The sequence below is a fragment of the Pseudorca crassidens genome, chromosome 4 (genome assembly GCF_039906515.1).
Source record: "Pseudorca crassidens isolate mPseCra1 chromosome 4, mPseCra1.hap1, whole genome shotgun sequence".
In the NCBI taxonomy this organism is placed as follows: domain Eukaryota; kingdom Metazoa; phylum Chordata; class Mammalia; order Artiodactyla; family Delphinidae; genus Pseudorca; species Pseudorca crassidens.
This window is the reverse complement of record NC_090299.1, coordinates 34,678,585-34,700,862: the sequence shown is the minus strand read 5'-3', so window position 1 is coordinate 34,700,862 and position 22,278 is coordinate 34,678,585. Positions and strand designations below refer to the sequence as shown.

The following is a 22,278-nucleotide window of genomic DNA, read 5'->3' as shown; positions in this document are numbered from 1 at the left end:
CCTCAAGTGGGGAAAATAAATCCTTGCAGCATTGACCTTATAGACCTTGGCTGTACTGAATACATGTTGAACAATTTTTGAAGATTATCAGTTTGAAGGACTGCCAAATCATTTGGCAAGGAGAGATGCCAAGTCTTGGTCCGGCCTTGGTTCTTAGAGATTATCTAACTCAACCTTTTTATCTTATGGATGGGAAAAGTATGACTCTGAAGATTGAAATTTACTCAAAGTAAAAAACATGAAGTCAAAACCCCAGTCTGATTAATCACTCCTGACTTCTTTCCATCATACTATACTTCCTGCCATAAATTTGCTATAGCATGCAGGGAACTGGGAAGTCTGCACTAATGGAAGAATCAGAGTTGAAGCTCAAGAATATGTATCACTTAAGAAAGAAGTAGGAGATGTAAGAGAACAGAGAAGTTATACATGCATGGAGACATCCATAATATCATGGCATATTTATTACAGATAAAAAGGGATGGGGCAGAAATTGATAGATGCAGCTCCAAAGGAGCAAACCAGGAAGAAGCTACAGAACTAAGCTCTTACCTGGTTCTAACAGAGCAGTAGGCAGTAAGATGCCTTCTAGTAAGACACACACAAAGAAGAAAACTGGACAAAATAAATGGAAACAACCTGGAAATAGTATCCTTCTGGAAAAATACAGAAGATGTAAGGTACTACCCTATGCTTTTCTCCTCTTGAAAACATCCAGTATCTTCTGTAAGGTTAAGTATTTTAGTAAAGGAACCAGAGCCCTCTTCTATAGCATGATAGAATATTACCTAATCTTACAGATGGTTTTAGATCCCTTCAGAGAATCCTTGGGAACAGAGAACAGGTTTTTCCTAAGCCATAAAATCCTCAGTGGTATATATTATAGTGAGGTCCACTGAATGAGCAACAAATAAGCATTAACTGAGGAAGAGTGTCCCCAAGATGGGACATATGCCTTCCTGTTGCTGTGACCTGTTCACTTCACATTGTCATAAGGTAGATTCCCTGCCTTTACCACACACATCCAGTGGAGCTTGTGCAGGTTCTGAACCCTCATATCTAAATGAAAGCTGAAGTTTCAATAAGTTCAGTCTGAACAAAAGCCAAGGCTAGTTCATTCCAAGAGAAATGACCTTAGCTTTGAGTGAGTTAAATCAAAATAGAAAATTATGAAGAACTACTGTCAGTACACTAGAATGTTGACTTTTTAAAAAATGGTCTTTTTCCAGAAAATAAAGTTTGAGTGAAAGTGTTTATTGGTGAAAATAAAAGTGGAGGCAAGCAGCAGTACTTAAGTAATAGATATTGATCCAGAGCATACAGATCCAGGCATATCTTTAAGACTAAACTTCTGCTATGTGTTCCTTATGAGCCTGGTGAACCCCAGTAGGTAAGCTGTTATATTTTAAACTTACTTATCCCTGAAACAACTACAGAAAGGTTCACTCACATCCTCCTTTTGTCTCTAACTTTTGGCCTCGATGTTCTGTTCTAATTAAACTTTCTTCACCAGGTGCGGTTTTCTCAGCTTTATCTGAGAAAAATATTCTGTAAAAAAAGACTCACAGGTCTAACTCAACAGGGCCAAACTTTCTGATGCTGCTTTGAATCTCTCTGTGATCATTCCACCACCAAGTCAAATTCAACGTATTCTACAAATACCAAGATGGTGGACTTTCTTTCCTTTCTTCTTTCCCCTGGCAGCTCCCAGCATGATTTCCTTAGAAAGGTTCCATATCCTTCTGTCCTTTACCTGGCACTACCTCTTCATGGCTCTCCTTCTAGTTCATGTTTTCTTGACCTCCTCTTACCCTCTCAAGGTTATTATTCTCCATCTTTGTCCTTAAATTTATTTTTCTTCTCTTTACATTTTCTTCTTGACATTCCTTGACAGTCTAATGACTTGAATTCCATGTATTTGGTAATTAGATTAATATCTTCAGACTTTTCCTCTCTCCTAAGTTTCTGACCCACATTTCATGTCATCTGATAAATATTACTTGGCTATTCCACTTACATACAAAACCCGATAAGCCAAAATGGAACTTGTTTTTCTACACAAATTTTATCCTCACTGTTTCTGTCAATGTTTCATGCATTTGAAACTTCAGCACTTTCAGTGATTGTTTTCTTTCCCTTACTCCATGAACCCCACAATCCAATCCAGCCATTTTCTTAGCACTTTTGAATCTACATTTTTAATATTTCCCTCATCCACCTTCTTCTCTGCAATCTCATTGCCTATATCCTAGTTCAGGTCCTTATTATTTCTCTCAAGTTATTGCAAGAACTTCCTAACGGAAGCCTCCTTTTATACTAACTCATTTAAAATATGGCCAAAATATTTCTAAATAATGTACTTCTCTAATACTGTCATTCCTTCCTCTTCCCTCAAATCTGTCAGTGTGGCTCCTTTACTTTACTTAGCCTAACACTTAAAGCATTAAGTCTCTCCATGACCTCATTCCCAAGCTTATTTCCCACTAATTCTCCTCATATAACCACAAGATAAACTAAACTTAACGACTGGATTGTTATTTGTTAGGATATAAAGCTGAAAGTTAAATGTCATTTTTTTTAATAATATTTTTTTTTTCTTTCTTGAAAACCCTACATTATTTATTTATTTATTTCTGGCTGTGTTGGGTCTTCGTTTCTGTGCAAGGGCTTTCTCTAGTTGTGGCAAGCAGGGGCCACTCTTCATCGCAGTGCACAGGCCTCTCACTATCATGGACTCTCTTATTGCAGAGCACAGGCTCCAGACGAGCAGGCTCAGTAGTTGTGGCTCATGGGCCTAGTTGCTCCATGGCTTGTGGTATCCTCCCAGACCAGGGCTCGAACCCATGTCCCCTGCATTAGCAGGCAGATTCTCAACCACTGCATCACCAGGGAAGCCCAAATGTTATTTTTTATATTTTATTTTTAAACATCTTTATTGCAGTATAATTGCTTTACAGTGATGTGTTAGTTTCTGCTTTATAAGAAAGTGAATCAGTTATACATACACATATATAACCAAATCTCTTCCCTCTTGCATCTCCCTCCCTCCCACCCTCCGTATCACACCCCTCTAGGTGGTCACAAAGAACTGAGCTGATCTCCCTGTGCTATGCGGCTGCTTTCCACTAGCTATCTATTTTACGTTTGGTAGTGTATATATGTCCATGCCACTCTCTCACTTTGTCACAACTTACCCTTCCCCCTCCCCATATCCTCAAGTCCATTCTCTAGTAGGTCTGTGTCTTTATTCCCGTCTTACCCCTAAGTTCTTCATGACATTTTCTTTTCCCTCAGATTCCATATATATGTGTTAGCATATGGTATTTGTCTTTCAGACTTACTTCACTCTGTATGACAAAATTTAGCTCCATCCACTTCACTACAAATAACTCAATTTCATTTTTTATGGCTGAGTAATATTCCATTGTATATATGTGCCACATCTTCTTTATCCATTCATCTGATGATGGACACTTAGGTTGCTTCCATCTCCTGGCTATTGTAAATAGAGCTGCAATGAACATTTTGGTACATGTCCCTTTTTGAATTATGGTTTTCTCGTGTATATGCCCAGTTGTGGGATTGCTGGGTCATATGGTAGTTCTATTTGTAGTTTTTTAAGGAACCTCCATACTGTTCTCCATAGTGGCTGTACCAATTCACATTGCCACCAGCAGTGCAAGAGTGTTCCCTTTCTCCACACCCTCTCCAGCATTTATTGTTTCTAGATTTTTTGATGATGGCCTTTCTGACTGGTGTGAGATGATATCTCATTGTAATTTTGATTTGCATTTCTCTAATGATTAATGATGTTGAGCATTCTTTCATGTGTTTGTTGGCAGTCTGTATATCCTCTTTGGAGAGATGTCTATTTAGGTCTTCTGCCCATTTTTGGATTGGGTTGTTTGTTTTTTTGTTATTGAGCTGCATGAGCTGCTTGTAGATTTTGGAGATTAATCCTTTGTCAGTTGCTTCATTTGCAAATATTTTCTCCCATTCTGAGGGTTGTCTTTTGGTATTGTTTCTGGTTTCCTTTGTTGTGCAAAAGCTTTGAAGTTACATTAGGTCCCATTTGTTTATTTTTGTTTTTATTTCCGTTTCTCTAGGAGGTAGGTCAAAAAGGACCTTGCTGTGATGTATGTCATAGTGTGTTCTGCCTGTGTTTTCCTCTATGAGTTTGATAGTTTCTGGCCCTACATTTAGGTCTTTAATCCATTTTGAGCTTACTTTTCTGTATGGTGTTAGGGAGTGTTCTAATCTCATTCTTTTACATATACCTGTCCAGTTTTCCCAGCACCACTTATTGAAGAGGCTGTCCTTTCTCCACTGTATATTCCTGCCTCCTTTATCAAAGATAAGGTGACCATATGTACGTGGGTTTATCTCTGGGCTTTCTATCCTGTTCCATTGATCTATATTTCTGTTTTCTCCCAGTACCAAACTGTCTTGATTACTGTAGCTTTGTAGTATAGTCTGAAGTCAGGGATCCTGATTCCAGCTCCATTTTTCTTTCTCAAGATTGCTTTGGCTATTCAGGGTCTTTTGTATTTCCATACAAATTGTGAAATTTTTTGTTCTAGTTCTGTGAAAAATGCCAGTGGTAGTTTGATAGGGATTGCATTGAATCTGTAGATTGCTTTGGGTAGTAGAGTCATTTTCACAGTGTTGATTCTTCCGATCCAAGAACATGGTATATCTCTCCACCTATTTGTATCATCTTTAATTTCTTTCATCAGTGTCTTATAATTTTCTGCATACAGGTTTTTTGTCTCCTTAGGTAAGTTTATTCCTAGATATTTTATTCTTTTTTGCAATGGTAAATGGGAGAATTTTCTTAATGTCACTTTCAGATTTTTCATCATTAGTGTATAGGAATGCCAAAGATTTCTGTGCATTAATTTTGTATCCTGTTACTTTACCAAATTCATTGCTTAGCTCTAGTAGTTTTCTGGTAGCATCTTTAGGATTCTCTATGTATAGTATCATGTCATCTGTAAACAGTGACAGCTTTACTTCTTCTTTTCCAATTTGTATTCCTTTTATTTCCTTTTCTTCTCTGATTGCTGTGGCTAAAACTTCCAAAACTATGTTGAATAAGAGTGGTGATGGGGCTTCCTTGGTGGTGCAGTGGTTGAGAGTCGGCCTGCCGATGCAGGGGACATGGGTTCATGCCGCGGTCCAGGAGGATCCCACATGACGTGCCGCAGCTGGGCCTGTGAGCCGTGGCCGCTGAGCCTGCGCATCCAGAGCCTGTGCTCCACAATGGGAGAGACCACAACAGTGAGAGGCCGGCATACGGCAAAAAAAAAAAAAAAAGAGTGCTGAGAGTGGGCAACCTTGTCTTGTTCCTGATCTTATTGGTAATGGTTTCAGTTTTTCACCATTGAGGATGATGTTGGCTGTGGGTTTGTCATATACGGCCTTTATTATGTTGAGGAAAGTTCCCTCTATGTCTACTTTCTGCAGAGTTTTTATCATAAATGGGTGTTGAATTTAGTCGAAAGCTTTCTCTGCATCCATTGAGATGATCATATGGTTTTTCTCCTTCAATTTGTTAATATGGTTTATCACGTTGATTGATTTGCATATATTGAAAAGTCCTTGCATTCCTGGAATAAACCTCACTTGATCATGCTGTATGATCCTTTTAATTTGCTGTTCGATTTTGTTTGCTATTATTTTGTGAGGATTTTTATATCTATGCTCATCAGTGATATTGGCCTGTAGTTTTCTTTCTTTGTGACATCCTTGTCTGGTTTTGGTCTCAAGGTGATGGTGGCCTCGTAGAAGGAATTTGGGAGTGTTCCTCCCTCTGCTATATTTTGGAAGAGTTTGAGAAGGACAGGTGTTAACTCTTCTCTAAATGTTTGATAGAATTCACCTGTGAAGCCATCTGGTCCTGGGCTTTTGTTTGTTGGAAGATTTTTAATCACAGTTTCAATTTCAGTGCTTGTGATTGGTCTGTTCATATTTTCTATTTCTCCCTGATTCAGTCTTGGCAGGTTGTGCATTTCTAAGAATTTGTCCATTTCTTCTAGGTTGTCCATTTTATTGGCATAGAGTTGCCTGTAGTAATCTCTCATGATCTTTTGTATTTCTGCAGTGTCAGTTGTTACTTCCCCTTTTTCTTTTCTAATTCTATTGATTTGAGTCTTCTCCCTTATTTTCTTGATGAGTCTGGCTAATGGTTATCAATTTTGTTTATCTTCTCAAAGAACCAGCTTTTAGTTTTATTGATCTTTGCTATCATTTCCTTCATTTCTTTTTCATTTATTTCTGATCTGATCTTTATGATTTCTTTCCTTCTGCTAACTTTGGGTTTTTTTTTTGTTGTTGTTCTTCTTTCTCTGATTGCTTTAGGTGCAAGGTTAGGTTTTTTATTTGAGATGTTTCCTGTTTCTTAAGGTAGGATTGCATTGCTATAAACTTCCCTCTTAAAACTGCTTTGGCTGCATCCCATAGGTTTTGGGTCGTTGTGTCTCCATTGTCAATTTTTTCCAGGTATTTTTTGATTTCCTCTTTGATTTCTTCAGTGGTCACTTCGTTATTAAATAGTGTATTGTTTAGCCTCCATGTGTTTGTATTTTTTTACAGATCTTTTCCTGTAATTGATTTCTAGTCTCATAGCATTGTGGTCAGAAAAGATACTTCGTACAAATTCAATTCTCTTAAATTTTCCAAAGCTTGATTTGTGACCCAAGATATGATCTGTCCTGGAAAATGTTCCATGAGCACTTGAGAAAAATGTGTATTCTGTTGTTTTTGGATGGGATGACCTATAAATATCAATTAAGTGCATCTTGTTTAATGTATCATTTAAAGCTTGTGTTTTCTTATTTATTTTCATTTTGAATGATCTTTCCATTGGTGAAAGCAGGGTGTTAAAGTCCCCTACTGAATGAATGTGTTACTGTCGATTTCCCCTTTTATGGCTGTTAGTATTTGCCTTATGTATTGAAGTGCTCCTATGTTGGGTGCATAAATAGTTACAATTGTTATATCGTCTTCTTGGATCGATCCCTTGATCATTATATAGTGTCCTTCTTTGTCTCTTGCAATAATCTTTATTTTAAAGTCTACTTGTCTGATATGAGAATTCCGACTCCAGGTTTCTTTTGATTTCCATTTGCATGGAATATCTTTTTCCATCCCCTCACTTTCAGTCTGTATGTGTCCCTAGGTCTGAAATGGGTCTCTTGTAGGCAGCATGTATATGGGTCTTGTTTTTGTATCCATTCAGCCAGTCTATGTCTTTTGGTGGGAGCATTTAATCCATTTACATTTAAGGTAATTATCGATATGTATCTTCCTATTCCCATTTTCTTAATTGTTTTGGGTTTGTTATTGTAGGTCTTTTCTTTCCATTGTGTTTCATGCCTAGAGAAGTTTCCTTTAGCATTTGTTGTAAAGCTGGTTTGGTGGTGCTGAACTCTCTCAGCTTTTGCTTGTCTGTTAATGTTTTAATTTCTCCATCAAATCTGAGTGAGATCCTTGCTGGGTAGAGTAATCTTGGTTGTAGGTTTTTCTCCTTCATCACTTTAAATATGTCCTGCCACTGCCTTCTGGCTTGCAGAGTTTCTGCTGAAAGATCAGCTGTTAACCTTCTGGGGATTCCCTTGTGTGTTGTTTTTCCCTTGCTGCTTTTAATATGTTTTCTTTGTATTTAATTTTTGATAGTTTGATTAATATGTGTCTTGGCATGTTTCTCCTTGGATTTATCCTGTATGGGACTCTCTGTGCTTTCCAGACTTGATTAACTATTTTCTTTCCCGTATTAAGGAAGTTTTCAACTATAATCTCTTCAAATATTTTCTCAGTCCCTTTCTTTTTCTCTTCTTCTTCTGGAACCCCTATAATTCGAATGTTAGTGCATTTAATGTTGTCCCAGAGGTCTCTGAGACTGTCCTCAGTTCTTTTCATTCTTTTTTCTTTATTCTACTCTGCAGTAGTTATTTCCACTATTTTATCTTTCAGGTCACTTCTCCGTTCTTCTGCCTCAGTTATTCTGCTATTGATCCCATCTAGAGTATTTTTATTTTCATTTATTGTGTTGTTCATCATTGCTTGTTTCCTCTTTAGTTCTTCTAGGTCCTTGTTGAATGTTTCTTGCATTTTCTCTGTTCTATTTCCAAGATTGTGAATCATCTTTACTGTCATTATTCTGAATTCCTTTTTAGGCAGACTGCCTATTTCCTCTTCATTTGTTAGGTCTGGTGGGTTTTTATCTTGCTCCTTCATCTGCTGTGTGTTTTTCTGTCTTCTCATTTTGCTTATCTTACTGTGTTTGGGGTCTCCTTTTTGCAGGCTGCAGGTTCGTAGTTCCTGTTGTTTTGTTGTCTGTCCCCAGTGGCTAAGGTTGGTTCAGTGGGTTGTGTAGGCTTCCTGGTGGAGGGGACTAGTGCTTGTGTTCTGGTGGATGAGGCTGGATCTTGTCTTTCTGGTGGGCAGGTCCACGTCTCTTGGTGTGTTTTGGGGTGTCTGTGGCCTTATTATTATTTTAGGCAGCCTCTCTGCTAATGGATGAGGCTGTGTTCCTGGCTTGCTAGTTGTTTGGTATAGAGTGTCTAGCACTGTAACTTGCTGGTTGTTGAGTGAAGCTGTGTCTTGGTTTTGAGATGAAGATCTCTGGGATATTTTCGCCATTTGACATTACGTGGAGCTGGGAGGTCTCTTTTGGACCAGTGTCCTGAAGTTGGCTCTCCCACCTCAGAGGCACAGCACTGACTCCTGGCTGCAGCACCAAGAACCTTTCATCCACCCGGCTCAGAATAAAAGGGAGAAATAGTAGAAAGAAAGAAAGAAAGAGGATAAAATAAAATAAGATAAAATATAAAGTTATTAAAATAAAAAATAATTAAGAAAAAATAGTTTTTAAGTAAGAAACAAAAAACGGATGGACAGAACCCTAGGACAAATGATGAAAGCAAAGCTATACAGACAAAATCTCACAGAGAAGAATGCACATACACACTCACAAAAAGAGGAAAAGGGGGAAAAAATAATATATCTTGTTCTCAAAGTCCACCTCCTCAATTTGGGATGATTCGTTGTCTATTCAGGTACTGCACAGATGCAGGGTACATCAAGTTGATTGTGGAGATTTAATCCACTGCTCCTGAGACTGCTAGGAGAGATTTCCCTTTCTCTTCTTTGTTCTCACAGCTCCCGGGTCTCAGCTTTGGATTTGGCTCCGCTTCTGCATGTACGTCGCTGGAGGGTGTCTTTTCTTAGCTCAGACAGGACGGGGTTAAAAGAGCTGCTGATTCAAGGGCACCAGCTCACTCAGGCCAGGGGGAGGGAGGGGTACAGATGTGGGGTGAGCCTGCGGCAGCAGAGGCCAGTGACATTGCACCAGCCTGAGGCCCACCACGCGTTCTCCCAGGGAAGTTGTCCCTGGATCCCGGGACCCTGGCAGTGGTGGGCTGCACAGGCTCCCCGGAAGGGGGGTGTGGATAGTGACCTGTGCTCGCACACAGGCTTCTTGGTGGCGGCAGCAGCAGCCTTAGCGTCTCCCGCCCGTCTCTGGGGTCCGCGCTCTTAGCTGCGGCTCGCGCCCGTCTCTGGAGCTCCTTTAAGCAGCGCTCTTAATCCCCTCTCCTCATGCACCAGGAAACAAAGAGGGAAGAAAAAGTCTCTTGACTCTTCGGCAGCTCCAGACTTTTCCCGGACTCCCTCCCGGCTAGCCGTGGTGCACTAACCCCTGCAGGCTCTGTTCACACTGGCAGTCCTCTCCCTGTGAGCTCTGGACGGAAGCCTGAGCCTCAGCTCCCAGCCCCACCCGCCCCGGCGGTTGAGCAGACAAGCCTCTTGGGCTGGTGAGTGCCTGTCGGCACTGATCCTCTATGCGGGAATCTCCACGCTTTGCCCTCTGCACCCCTGTTGCTGTGCTCGGCTTCCGAAGCTCTCCCCCTCCACCACCCACAGTCTCTGCCCACGAAGGGGCTTCCTAGTGTGTGGAAACTTTTCCTCCTTCACAGCTCCATCCCACTGGTGCAGGTCCCTTCGCTATTCTTTTGTCTCTGTTTTCTTTTTTCTTTTGCCCTACCCAGGTACGTGGGGAATTTCTTGTCTTTTGGGAGGTCTGAGGTCTTCTGCCAATGTTCAGTAGGTGTTCTGTAGGAGCTGTTCCACGTGTAGATGTATTTCTGGTGTATCTGTGGGGAGGAAGGTGATCTCCACGTCTTACTCTTCCTCCATCTTCCTCCTCCCTCCAAAATGTTATTATTATATTGGTCATTCTGTTACACATGTTCTATCCCATCTTCTTTCTATATCCAGATACCAATAATTCAGCAGGGCCCAACCATTTGCTTCCTTCTTTGTAAATGCTTCCCACAACTGGAAATAACTCCCACCCGAAAATTCAACAGTGTTTTTCTGTCCCCGTTTTGTATATTTTGGCTTATCAAGTGTATCTCTCCTAGACCATAAGCTCCTAAGAGTAGAACTACTTCTAGTGAGCAATGCATTCCTCAGAGAAAATCCTCCAGTGCCAATAACTCAATGTTCCTGCCAATAGCAGGAATACAATAAATGTTTGCTTGCTTAATGTAGAAATGAATAATCATAGCTAACTCTTTTTGGAGGAGTGGACCCATGCTATTTCATGGAAGTGTGACTTTTATTTTTTCTTAAGAAATTGGACAACAAAGACCCTGAAGTTTCAAGTGGTTAAGTAACTTGTATAAGGTCACACATTAAATGTCAAGACTAGACTCTCAAAATCATACTTCTAGCATAGACCTCTCCTTGAGCTCCAGTTCCATATATTCAACTGCCTTCTCTACATTTCCACTTGAGTGGTATATTTGGTATGGACTATCATGGACTCATATCAAGACTACTGATTTTGTTTAATAACTGGTTCCTTTACCGTACACTTTTATTCAACTTGTCCTACATTTATCTTTCTAAATCACCACCTGTAATATTGTCACCATCCTGCTCCTATATTTTCAGTGGCTACTATGAAAATAAACCCCATCTTCTCTCTCTGGCAACCAACAAATTGGTCTCAGCTGTGTCACCAATAAATTTCTCCAAATACTCCCCAACTTGTAGCCTCCATACCAAACAAACTAGTCTCTTCATTGCCTTTGAATATACCATGTGTATTTTTGCCTTTTTTCAGGAATTATACACAAGGTTCTACTTCAGTGGAACACACTTCTTATTCTGATCCACTTCTTAGAACCTAAAGTGACTGTACAATTTATCTTCCAAACGGGAACCCTTTGGTGGGGTTGGGGTGAGGCAGGTAAGAAGAGAAGTGATTACTCAGGGACTGTCTCAGGTAAACAATCATGTATAATTAACCTATTAATATCTATGTATATTTTCATATCTATATCAAATGATATCTATATCTATATCAAATCTCACCTTTCCAGAAAAGTTTTTAGACTCCCTGGGCTTAAGTAATCATTTTCCCTTTTTAGAGCACTTTGCACATACACGTTGGAACCCAAAGATGAAGACCTGAATCCCAGCTCCTCTACTTATTAACTGTGTGGTCAGGAGCAGGCCACTTAAACTCTTTGGATTTCTGTCCTCATTTGTAGGACTATTGTCTTCATTTCTTTTCCTCCCTGCAGTAGGATGATACATCCACGTCCTTTGCCTTGTGACTTTGCATTGCTTGCCACTGTGGGTGGAACACACTTCCTCTTCCCACTGATGTTGGCCTTGGCCATGTGACTTGATTTGGCTGATGGAAGGTTAAGAGACATGATGTGAGCAGATACTTTAAGCATGCTTCCATGGTTCTATTTGCCTTCCTTTGTGCTCCTATGATCCACTCTGTGAATAACATGCCCCAAGAAGCTATAACTTTATCCTGGGCCTCAGAATGAAGACAAATGAATGAAGCTGAACCAAACCTAAATGGAAGGCTGCAGTCGAGAGTAACCCACTCAAAGCCAGGCAAGCCCACATGAGATCAGAGAAACAAAACCAACCCACAGATCAAATGTCAAGAGAAAAAATGCTTGAGGTTATAAGCCATTGACATTTGAGGATTGTCACATAGCGTAGTTTCAGCCAAAACTGAATAACATAACCATCTTACATACTTTTATAAAATAATATATTTATGTGAAGATGATTTTAGAAATTGAAAATTACAGTTCAAATGTTATTTATGATCATTACTCCTCAGTATTATGAATTATTTTATATATATACTTCTCATCTCCACATTCTAAACTGTAAAATATTAGAGATAAGACCATTTTATATAAAAATAAAATAATTATATAATTATTTCATATATTTGCCAAGGTACCCTGCACAGGGCCTTACATGTCGAGCGTACAGGGAAGTGTTATATGGCTACTGTTTCCGCTCCTCCTCCTAAGTATGTTTGTGTCTTTGTTTTTGCTCTTTTTTTTTTTTTTTTTTTTTTTGCAGTACGTGGGCCTCTCACTGTTGTGGCCTCTCCCGTTGTGGCGCACAGGCTCCGGACGTGCAGGCTCAGCGGCCATGGCTCACGGGCCCAGCCGCTCCGCAGCATGTGGGATCTTCCCGGACCGGGGCACGAACCCATGTCCCCTGCATCGGCAGGTGGACTCTCAACCACTGCACCACCAGGGAAGCCCTGTTTTTGCTCTTTTAGATCTTTATTTTTTTTTTATTTTCACAAGGCAGTATAAGATATGAAAAGGGTAGATTATCAAACCAAACAGGTGGATTTGAGACCTGCCTCAATGGCACCTTGGGCAAGTTGCTTAAACCCTCAAGGCTTTAACTTCTTTGTTTATAAACCAAATAATAATAGTAGTAGTAGTAGTAGTAGTAGTAGTAGTAGTAGTGGTAGTAGTAGTAGTAGTAGTAGTAGTAATACATTTCTAAATTAAAATTACAATAAATAATTTAACACAGTGATTGTCACATCTTAAAGCACCAAGTAAATAGTAGTTTTTATTATATGATCCGTATATACTCCTTTCTCCTCTCCAGAAATTTCAAAGCAGAATTCTCAGACAATCCTACATTCTCTAGACAAGTGTAATTCTCTTTATTCTAGACAGACAGACACGTAGACACACACTCCTAGAACTCACAAGATTTTCCATAATTAGGTGGGGGAAAGGTGACAGGAAAAAGACATCTTGAAAGTCCTGCGTTCTCTCTTTGCTCTGTGGACTTGTTTCTGATATTTCCAATGCCCTGAAATAATTCACATTTCTATTTACCTAACTAGTGCTTAATCAATCTTCTGAGTTCTAAATTGAAAATATCTTCTGAGTTCTGCTTAGGGGACTCTGCCGAGTCTAGGTTACGCACCTCTCTTATAAAAGAGCATCTCTTTTTGTTTTTTGCAGTACGCGGGCCTCTCACTGTTGTGGCCTCTCCCATTGCAGAACACAGGCTCCGGGGCCATGGCTCATGGGCCCAGCTGCTCCGCGGCATGTGGGATCTTCCCGGACCGGGGCATGAGCCCGTGTCCCCTGCATCGGCAGGCGGACTCCCAACCACTGCACCACCAGGGAAGCCCAGACCATCTCTCTTATAAAATCCTGGTAGAGGGCCCTTAAACAAGGAATTGATATTGCTTTTTTTTTTAAATTTAATTAATTTATCTATTTCTGGCTCTGTTGGATCTTTGTTGCTGAGTACGGGCTTTCTCTAGTTGCAGCAAGGGGCGGGGCTGCTCTTCGTTGCGGTGCGCGTGCTTCTTATTGCGGTGGCTTCTCTTGTTGCAGAGCACGGGCTCTAGGCATGCGGGCCTCAGTAGTTGCAGCATGCAGGTTCAGTAGTTGTGGCTCAAGGGCTCCAGAGAAAAGGCTCAGTAGTTGTGGCACATGGGCTTAGTTGCTCCGTGGCATGTGGGATCTTCCTGGACCAGGGAATTGAACCCATGCCCCTGCATTGGCAGGCAGATTCTGCCAATTGAGCCACCAGGGAAGTCCAAAATTGCTTTTTGACTTGTCAGTCTTCCCAACTGTACTATAAGGTCTTTGAGGGCACAGGCCATGTCATTCCTTTTCACCAGCATCTAGCACAGTCTTGACACATGCTAAGTGCTTAAAGACATGAGGTAAAAGAAAAAATGGAAGAAAGGAAGGGTGGAAAGGATGAAAAGAGAGAGACAGAGGCAAGAAAGAAAGGAGGAAAGAAATAAAAGGTTATTTTTATTTTCATTCTTCCCTGAAAGGAATGTTCAAAGAACAAGACAGTTACTACAGCATCATTAAAACTCATTTCCACCCAAATCTACATTTTGCATCAAATCCCATGTCAGTGTGTTCTCTTCCTCTCATCAGAGTAATAGGTTGTATTTAAAATGTCAACTCAGCATAAAACCTATTTGGGGCAAAATGGACTCCAGGGAGATTGACTGAAATTCCCATTCTTCTCCTCCTGGTTCTCCTTCTGCTTCCTGTTCATTTTAGCAAAAAGCTCTGATCTGTTAAAAAAAAAGAAAAAAGGTTGCAGCGGGGAACCTCTAGCAAAAGACACATATAGAACATGTGTCTCATCTGCTTTTTAATATTAAGTACAGGAAATTTTCAGCTTCATTCATTTAAAATACTTACTTGTGCTTCACATTTATGGCTAGGTATTAGAGATGAGAAGCCCAGATCTGGTTAGTAATGGGGGAAAAAGATTAGAAATAGAGCCATAGAAAAAGAAAGATGATCCAATGGAAAGTAGAAATAGAAGTCATCGTCTTAGAGTAATGTTTGTTCAGAGCTCTTCCGCTGTTTTAATCCTAAACTCTAAATGCTCCCTCTGAGCATGAACAGGAGAACAATCTAAATGATTTTCAGGTATGCGCTGGTACTGAGGAGTGGGACTGGAGTGATATCCCTCTGGAATTTGATGAAATCAAGTTGAAATTAAGATATGGTTATCAAACCAGCAATTCACATTTTTGGCTAAGGGGATGTTAATCAATAACATAAAGTAACAGGCTTCACTGTTCTTAATTTGACAAGTATTAGATAAGACTTCTCTGTGCTGCCTTTCTATTCTAATTTTTTAAATAAGCATCTTCAAAACTGATTCAAAGAATTCAAAGAAAAAGGAGTAGCAAAAACAGTTGGGGGAAAAAGGAAGAACTCAGCAACTTTAATTGTCCACATGGGTCATAAAAATGGAATTTTCTAAGGGACAGCTATCCAGTGCATTGGCCACAAAATACACAGATATCCCTAGTGATGCTATGTCAACGTACATTAACTTTTGCTGTATAGGTGGACTCAGTTCTCTTCACATACTTACTTCTCTGGTGTGTGCCTGGTAAACAGAAGTCTCTCAACAAATGTTAGTAAATGAATAAACACAAGATTGAATTAGTGATCTGCTTATTTATCATTAGGGCCAGGGCTGTTGCTGAATCCACAATTTGTAGTCATAGTTGATTCCTCTGATAGAGGTAAAACTTAATGAAGACAGCCTCACAGAGGAGGAGAGGCAGTTCCTGCCTGCTACCTGACAAGCTAAGCCACTTGCCTAAACCAATTCTGCAGCAACAAGTGCCCAGTGGACGGGGAAGACAGACGTACAGATGGCTGCCTGGATGCATCACGGGACGGAATTGCCACTACAGCCCATTGTTACATTTATTGCTGACAGTGTAATTAATTGGCTGACTCCTTGTTTTTCAATTGGTCACCCTCAATGGACAGCTGCACTGGGGGTTGTACTAATCGTGCCTGGGATGAGAGTATGCTCCGCGGGTGGGCCCAGCTCTGCAGCAGGGGCTTTGTGACGTCAACCCTGGACTGCTGTACAGAAGCGCGCGCTTCACTCTCCCAGGGCCCTGAACAGGCGTCCTCATGCCCAGGAAACACAGCATTTTTTTTTCTGAGTGTTCCTCTTTCTGAAGTATGATACAATGGAAACAAAACAAAACACTTCTTAGTTTCCTTTCCCAGTAAGAATTTCTTAAATATAGACTGAAATATCAGCTTTAATAATCACTGTAGAAAAAGATTACAGTAACTTCGTTAGATTTTATCCAAATTATCAAGTAAAAAGAGAAGCTAGAGTTCATGTGGAGGCATCAAAAAGCTCTTTTAACTCATCTCTGTGTCCAGCAATCATGTATATATTTTGATTTTTATACTGTGGAAAATGATCTTTATTTTGTGTACAGTATGATGAGGATTAAATAACACTCACAGGATATTTTCATCAAAGAATTCTAAGGGAATTTTTACAGTGAGAAAGCCTCATATATCAAGCACAGGTTCATCAGGTAATAACACAAGACTGGAGTCATGGCTCAGGCAACAATCTTTCCACTGGTCTCCTGCCCCTCTTTCTTCACCTGTAAAATGAGTCATTGCACTTCAGTGACCTTACTTCCACTTGACTAACTTCCAGAAAGTCATGTGGCAGCTCTGTTCCCTAGGGTTTAATCTGTAAAATCAGAGAACTGAACTCAGTGAATCTCTAACATTCTGTGACCTTACCTGGATATTGCGGCAAATAGAAATTTCAATATATTCCACAAATTAATAAAAATATGTGCATATACATTATAAGGGCATGCATTAACTAAAAATGCAAGTAATTCTTGACTTGTTTTTTAATCACAAATATCAGTGTCCATGATTTGACAGCTTGCTTATGAAAAAGTCCCTTACATGTTCCTTTTTCTGGTTTGCTAATTTTCCATTCTGTATTCCAAGGCAGGCCAATAATTGCAATGAAATCAGGTTAAACATTGATCTTCCACCCTGACATTGCATTAACTTTTCTAACAAACATCTTCACTGTGTCAACCAGCACTGTGTTTACATATTGAGCCCAGCAACCAATTGTCTTGCTTCTTTTAGATGCTTTTGAATTCTGGAAGGAATCTTCTCTGAAAGACTAGAATCGTGCATCTGCCGTGCCTTTCAATTTTGTATTTCGGATTAACTGCTCCTTTTCCTCCACGTTCTGAAGGCCTTCTAAGACATTTCCTTCCCAGTTCATCTGGTAAGTGCCTGCTCCGGCTGTTACTCTTTAGTGAATTCATGTCTTTTCTCCTATGTTTCTTGTGCCACTCTTGTTATCTGGAGTCAGGATTCTGAGCTCTGACCTCCCTCCTTGTCCTGCTGCCCAGGAGAATTGAAGGCAGACCCTCAGACCTCTAATATTCTAGATTTTTGAAGATCCAGTTTTGGCTGGGATGAGGCCAGGATTGGGGTGGAAATAAGCACTGAATTTTTTTTTTTTTATTTACAGCCTTCTGAAAGTTAACTATTTCTGTTCAGATTCACGGGCTGAGTAAAAGTATTAACCAGTAAATGTGCCTAAAGAGCCCTGATCAAACACTCTATTTTTAATGCTGTGAAGAATACATGCTTAGGGAATACTTTTCCTAGCAAACTGAGCCAATGCTGCTTGCTTCACTAGAACTACAGGCGAAAGATGATTACCAGAGAGGCTGGGGAGAAATTGCCCCATGATGTGAAGCAAAGTCTTCATTCATGAACGATTTCTTGTCTCTGAATGTGGAAAAAAATAGATCATAAAGTGTGGGTCTGGGATTCTAAAGGATATTTAATACCTCATTCCTGGAGATATGGTCTGAAATTTAAAGTCTGTAATCACTGGTCAGGTGAGAAAAGATGCTCCAAGATTCCCCTTATTTTAATATTTATTTATTAATTTATTTATTTGGCTGCACCATGTCCTGGTTGCAACATGCGGGATCTTTGTTGCCGTGTGCAGGATGTTTTAGTTGCAGCATGAGGGATTCCTTAGTTGCAGCATGCAGGATCTTTTAGTTGCAGCATGCGGGCTCTTAGTTGCAGCATGCAATGTCTAGTTCCCTGACCAGGGATCGAACCCGGACCCCCTGCATTGGAGTGCATAGTCTCAACCACTGGACCACCAGGGAAGTCCCTTTCCTTATTTTAACAAAAGTATCTAAGAGTATCTGCCAATATCATGGATCTCTGGGAAAACATCCTATCCAGACCCACAGAATCAGATCAACCAACCACAAATCAAAATAGCTATAATGAAAACTTCATTAGACTAACTCTCACCACTTGCCAAGAGGGTATTTACACCAGGCACTGTACTAAGTGCTTAACATATCTCATGTGTGATCCTCATAAAGCTATATCATGTACACATGGATATTCCTATTTTATGGACAGGAAAGAAAGTCTCCGATGGACTAAGTAACTTCTCCACAGTCACACATCTACCACACTTACCAGGATTAAGCCCAAATCTGCACAACTCCACAAGTTCCTAGCCATTCTATGCTCCTGCAGAATAGCCACGCCAGTGGAGAGCAGGGGAGAATAGGGGTGCAGACACAATGACAGCCTTATCATAGCATCCCATATAGGCAGAGTTCCTTATTCCAAGTGAGCTTTGCTCCTGCCCTCATAGCACCTTGCATAGACTTATGTCAATTCTTTCGACTCATGGTATTGCCGTTTATAGTTTGGGGGCTGGAGAGAGAGAAAAATGAAAGAATGGATTTCTAAATATTGGCTCTCTCATTTTATTAGGTTGCCTTGAACAAGTTACTGAATCTCATCCTAATATTGTAACTACAAATGGGAATAAAACTACTCCTCAGTGTGTGCTTATAAAAAGATAATAAAATCAAAGGACTATAGACTAATCCCTTTGCATGTGTAGGCACTTTTTTAATGACCCCCTTCTTACATTTCAATCTTGCCCAATATCCCATGACCTCTTCAGAGCAGGGACCATAGAGTATCCACATGCATGTCTCCAGATAAAATGCTTAGCACATAGTTGGTGCTCAGTGACTTAAAATGATTGGTATATATTGAGAATTAGTTTGTTTGCAACTCTAAGAGCTGTTGTAAAACTTTAGGTTTTAGTGTATATATTTGTTGATTTTTAAAAAATGCATTCTTCACATTCTCCCTTATGTATTATGGTCAGTCTCTTGGGCTCTCTAGAAGAGAGCATTTTCCAGCTTTCTTTGAGTCTTAAGTCAAGAGAATTAGAACACCCCATAAAAATAACACAGGCATCTCTGACAAAGGACCTGCTTCTGCCAATAGGTTGATTTTGCATTTCACAACTAATTTCACATATCAGTTTATACTAAATCATTTATTCATCCATTCATTCACTAAACACCCATCCATTGATGTCTATATTATCCTAGTGATAACAATGTAAATAGGACTAATCTCTGCCCTGAAAATGTTTATAGTTTAGTGATATGAAACATATATGAACAAATCATTTAAAATTGAGTATGGTAATTTCCACAACATATATGAAAAAAGGATTATGAGAGAAAAGGGCACATGGTGACACCTTCAAACTTCGTTTCACTTCTGTTACTGAAAGTTACTTTTTCATCCCAGAATTACATTTCTATTCTTCCCCCTGCCTCCATATTTTTCAGTAAACTTTTGATAATTTTCTCTCTTTAAAATAACTTATATGTAAGGATTTTTTCCCTTCTTTTTGTGCTTTTTCTCTTTAAATAACATAGAAAATTTGGCTTTTATCAAGTATCACTAAACTCTTCGATTTCTTTGCACATTAGGTATGCAACTGCACTGTGAAGAGATGCTTTCCAAAATTTTGTCTCCTTTACTTTCAAATACCTAAAATGAAAAAAAATCTGTATCCTGTATGAGGATATTTTATTTAACTAGGATACATATATTAGCCAGGTATTTATCTTAAATTCCTTTTGCCATCGTCAGCCTAATATGTTTACTTCTATACCAGACTTTGTTTACCAAGTTCACACCCTAGTCAACTATTTCCATCATATATATTTATATATCAACTGCTGCGTAGAAATCTACCCCAAAACTTAGGGACTTAACAGTCTCTCACCATTCTGTGAGTAGATTGGACTCAGTTGGATGGTTTATCCACATGACATCAACTAGGGCTATAGTCATATGGGGGCTTGAATGGGCTATAATATCCAAGGTTGCTCCCTCACATGGCTGGCAGCTGTTGCTAGCTGTTGGCTGAGAACCGCTGGCAAGTAGGTCTCTTAAGTTTTCCTCCATATGACCTCTCAATGTGTCTGGTTTCTGAAAGGGAGTACCCTAAGTGTGAACATTTCAAGGGTAGAGAAGCAGAAACTGATGGTCTCTCAATGCCTCCTTTTCTGCACTCTGTTGATCAAAAGCCATCCCAGATTCAAGGGGTGGAGAAATAAATGCTCCTCTTAACATGATATGCAGTTCATGGAGAGGAGGGATTGGTTGGTCATTTTAAGATTGACTATTATATCTATATACTAGTTAGCTTCTAGTATTTTCTGCAAAAATGATTCCCTTCTCCATTTTCCTTCTGTACATTTTCCTTCTATATGTGATAATTTAAAATCAGTGATCTCTTTCTCTGTACTAACCTAAACATATAGTTGATTGTGTTTGTTTTATGTCTTTGATGAATATATTATGTTTTATATTTAGAATTCTAAGCTCTAACTCCCTCTTTATCTTCTGCTCTGGAATTAAAGAGAAGCCTTCAGACCTGAAATATACCAAAGGCTGCAATGGGGCGGTGTGGGAAGTGGATGGTGAGATTTTCTTGTAAGTATTACTTTTCTTTTTCAGTTCATATATTTTGAATTCTTAAAAAAATAGATATAAAATGCTTTATTACATTTCTGTTATAGTCTCAATTGTAAAAATAAATACCCAAACTCTAACAAATTTGGCTAAGTAAAATATTACATAACATTAATGCACAGAAGGTGGGGAGAAGGAATACATTCTGGACTTCCCTTCTCTTTAAGTTTTTTGAAAGAGAACACTGACTGAAAGTCTGGGTGACCCAAGCATGGACTTCATTGGAGTAAACCAGTAAGCAAGATGTATAAAAAATGCTATCAAGATAATCAGATAAAATTATTAAAGAGGAAAGAAGATATTTTGTATCTCATTTGCATAGAGAAACATCTTAAATAAGCCCTCTGAAGCCTGAGAACCCCTAGGTGAGGAGAATATGCATTATTCCAGATCAGAACTAAAGATACAAGGAAGGAGGATGACCTCATGTGGCTTTCCTGTCTAGAGATATGTAAAAACAAATGTTACAACTATGAATTTGACATTAATCATGGGGAAATTTAACAAATGAAAATTACACATTACTGATGGATCTCTTTGTGAAACTTGTTGGATTTCCATGCCATTTTTTCATTCACTGATCATACAGTAAGGATACTGGGTCATTAATTATAGGCATACACAAAAAGCAGTGTTTCTACTGTGTAAGTTCTTTTTTTTTTTTTCTAATGGGTAAGTTATACCTGGATATTATTTAAATTGAAAATCTGTGTTAGTGTATTGAAGCAACATTATGTCTGTATAGTAGTTATAATTAGAATTTTGTTATAAGTGGACAAGAAGGAAATATACATTATCATTATATTTAGACATGCAACCTATACAATAAGAAAGACAGTGATGATGGTAACTACATACTGCTTAGCATTGATTTCTTATTTGCTGCAAGGAGGGAAATCCAGAGGGGACTTAGAGATGGAACCTGGGAGATAAGAAGCCCACACAGTAAAAGATGAGAGCTTGATATGAGGAGACTGGTCATTCAGCATTTGCTTTTACTAGACTATTTTAGAAAAGACATGATACTACTAGTGGGAACAAATATAGCATAGTAATTTTGGGCACTGGTTCTGGAGACTACCAAATCACTTACTAACTCTCAATGCCTTTTTGAATGTCTATAAGATGATGGAGATAAAAATTTGGACCTCAAATTTTACATGATATAAGGAGTATGAACAAAAATTGTCAAGATATTTGCTATTTTTAAATAAGAATTGTAGAATCACAAATGTTTCTGTGTAACATATCAACTTTAAAGAGAGAAAATCTTGAAAGAAGCCAGAGGAGAGGAAAAAAAAAAACCTTCCTTACAAAGGAACAAGAGTAATAATATATAGCAAATCACTGCAGAAACCATGCAGGCAAGAGAGTGGGGTAAATTTTTCTTTTAATTTAAAATGTTGAAAGAAAAAAATCACTAACCTAAAATTCTATATCCAGTAAACTTATTTTCCAAAAGTGAAGAAGTAACATCTTTCCCAAACAAACAAAAATTGAGGTAATTCCTCTCCAGCAGAAGAATAGTGCTTACCTCATATTGTATGGGAACCTGAGGGAGTTGACATGTATTGGAAGATGTTTTAGAAGACTATTTTAGGAGAAAAGAGTGATATAGGCAAGAATCTCAACTCTACATAAAGAAAGGATAAAAGAGAAGAAATAATGAAGGTAAAATATTTTTTTTTTCTCAATTGAGCTACAAAAACCTTTATTAAAGTAATAATAGTAATAA

General features: G+C 39.1%; 1 long non-coding RNA gene across 1 annotated transcript in view; it reads left to right on the top strand.

The window, feature by feature from the left end:
- The window catches only part of LOC137223530 (uncharacterized), a 180,781-nt gene extending 160,277 nt beyond the window's left edge, over window positions 1-20,504 (top strand). The window contains exons 2-3 of the long non-coding RNA XR_010942909.1: window positions 16,788-16,932; window positions 20,432-20,504. This is a non-coding gene — a long non-coding RNA (uncharacterized lncRNA). The remainder of the gene's footprint in view (window positions 1-16,787; window positions 16,933-20,431) is intronic.
- Window positions 20,505-22,278: the final 1,774 nt, after the last annotated feature.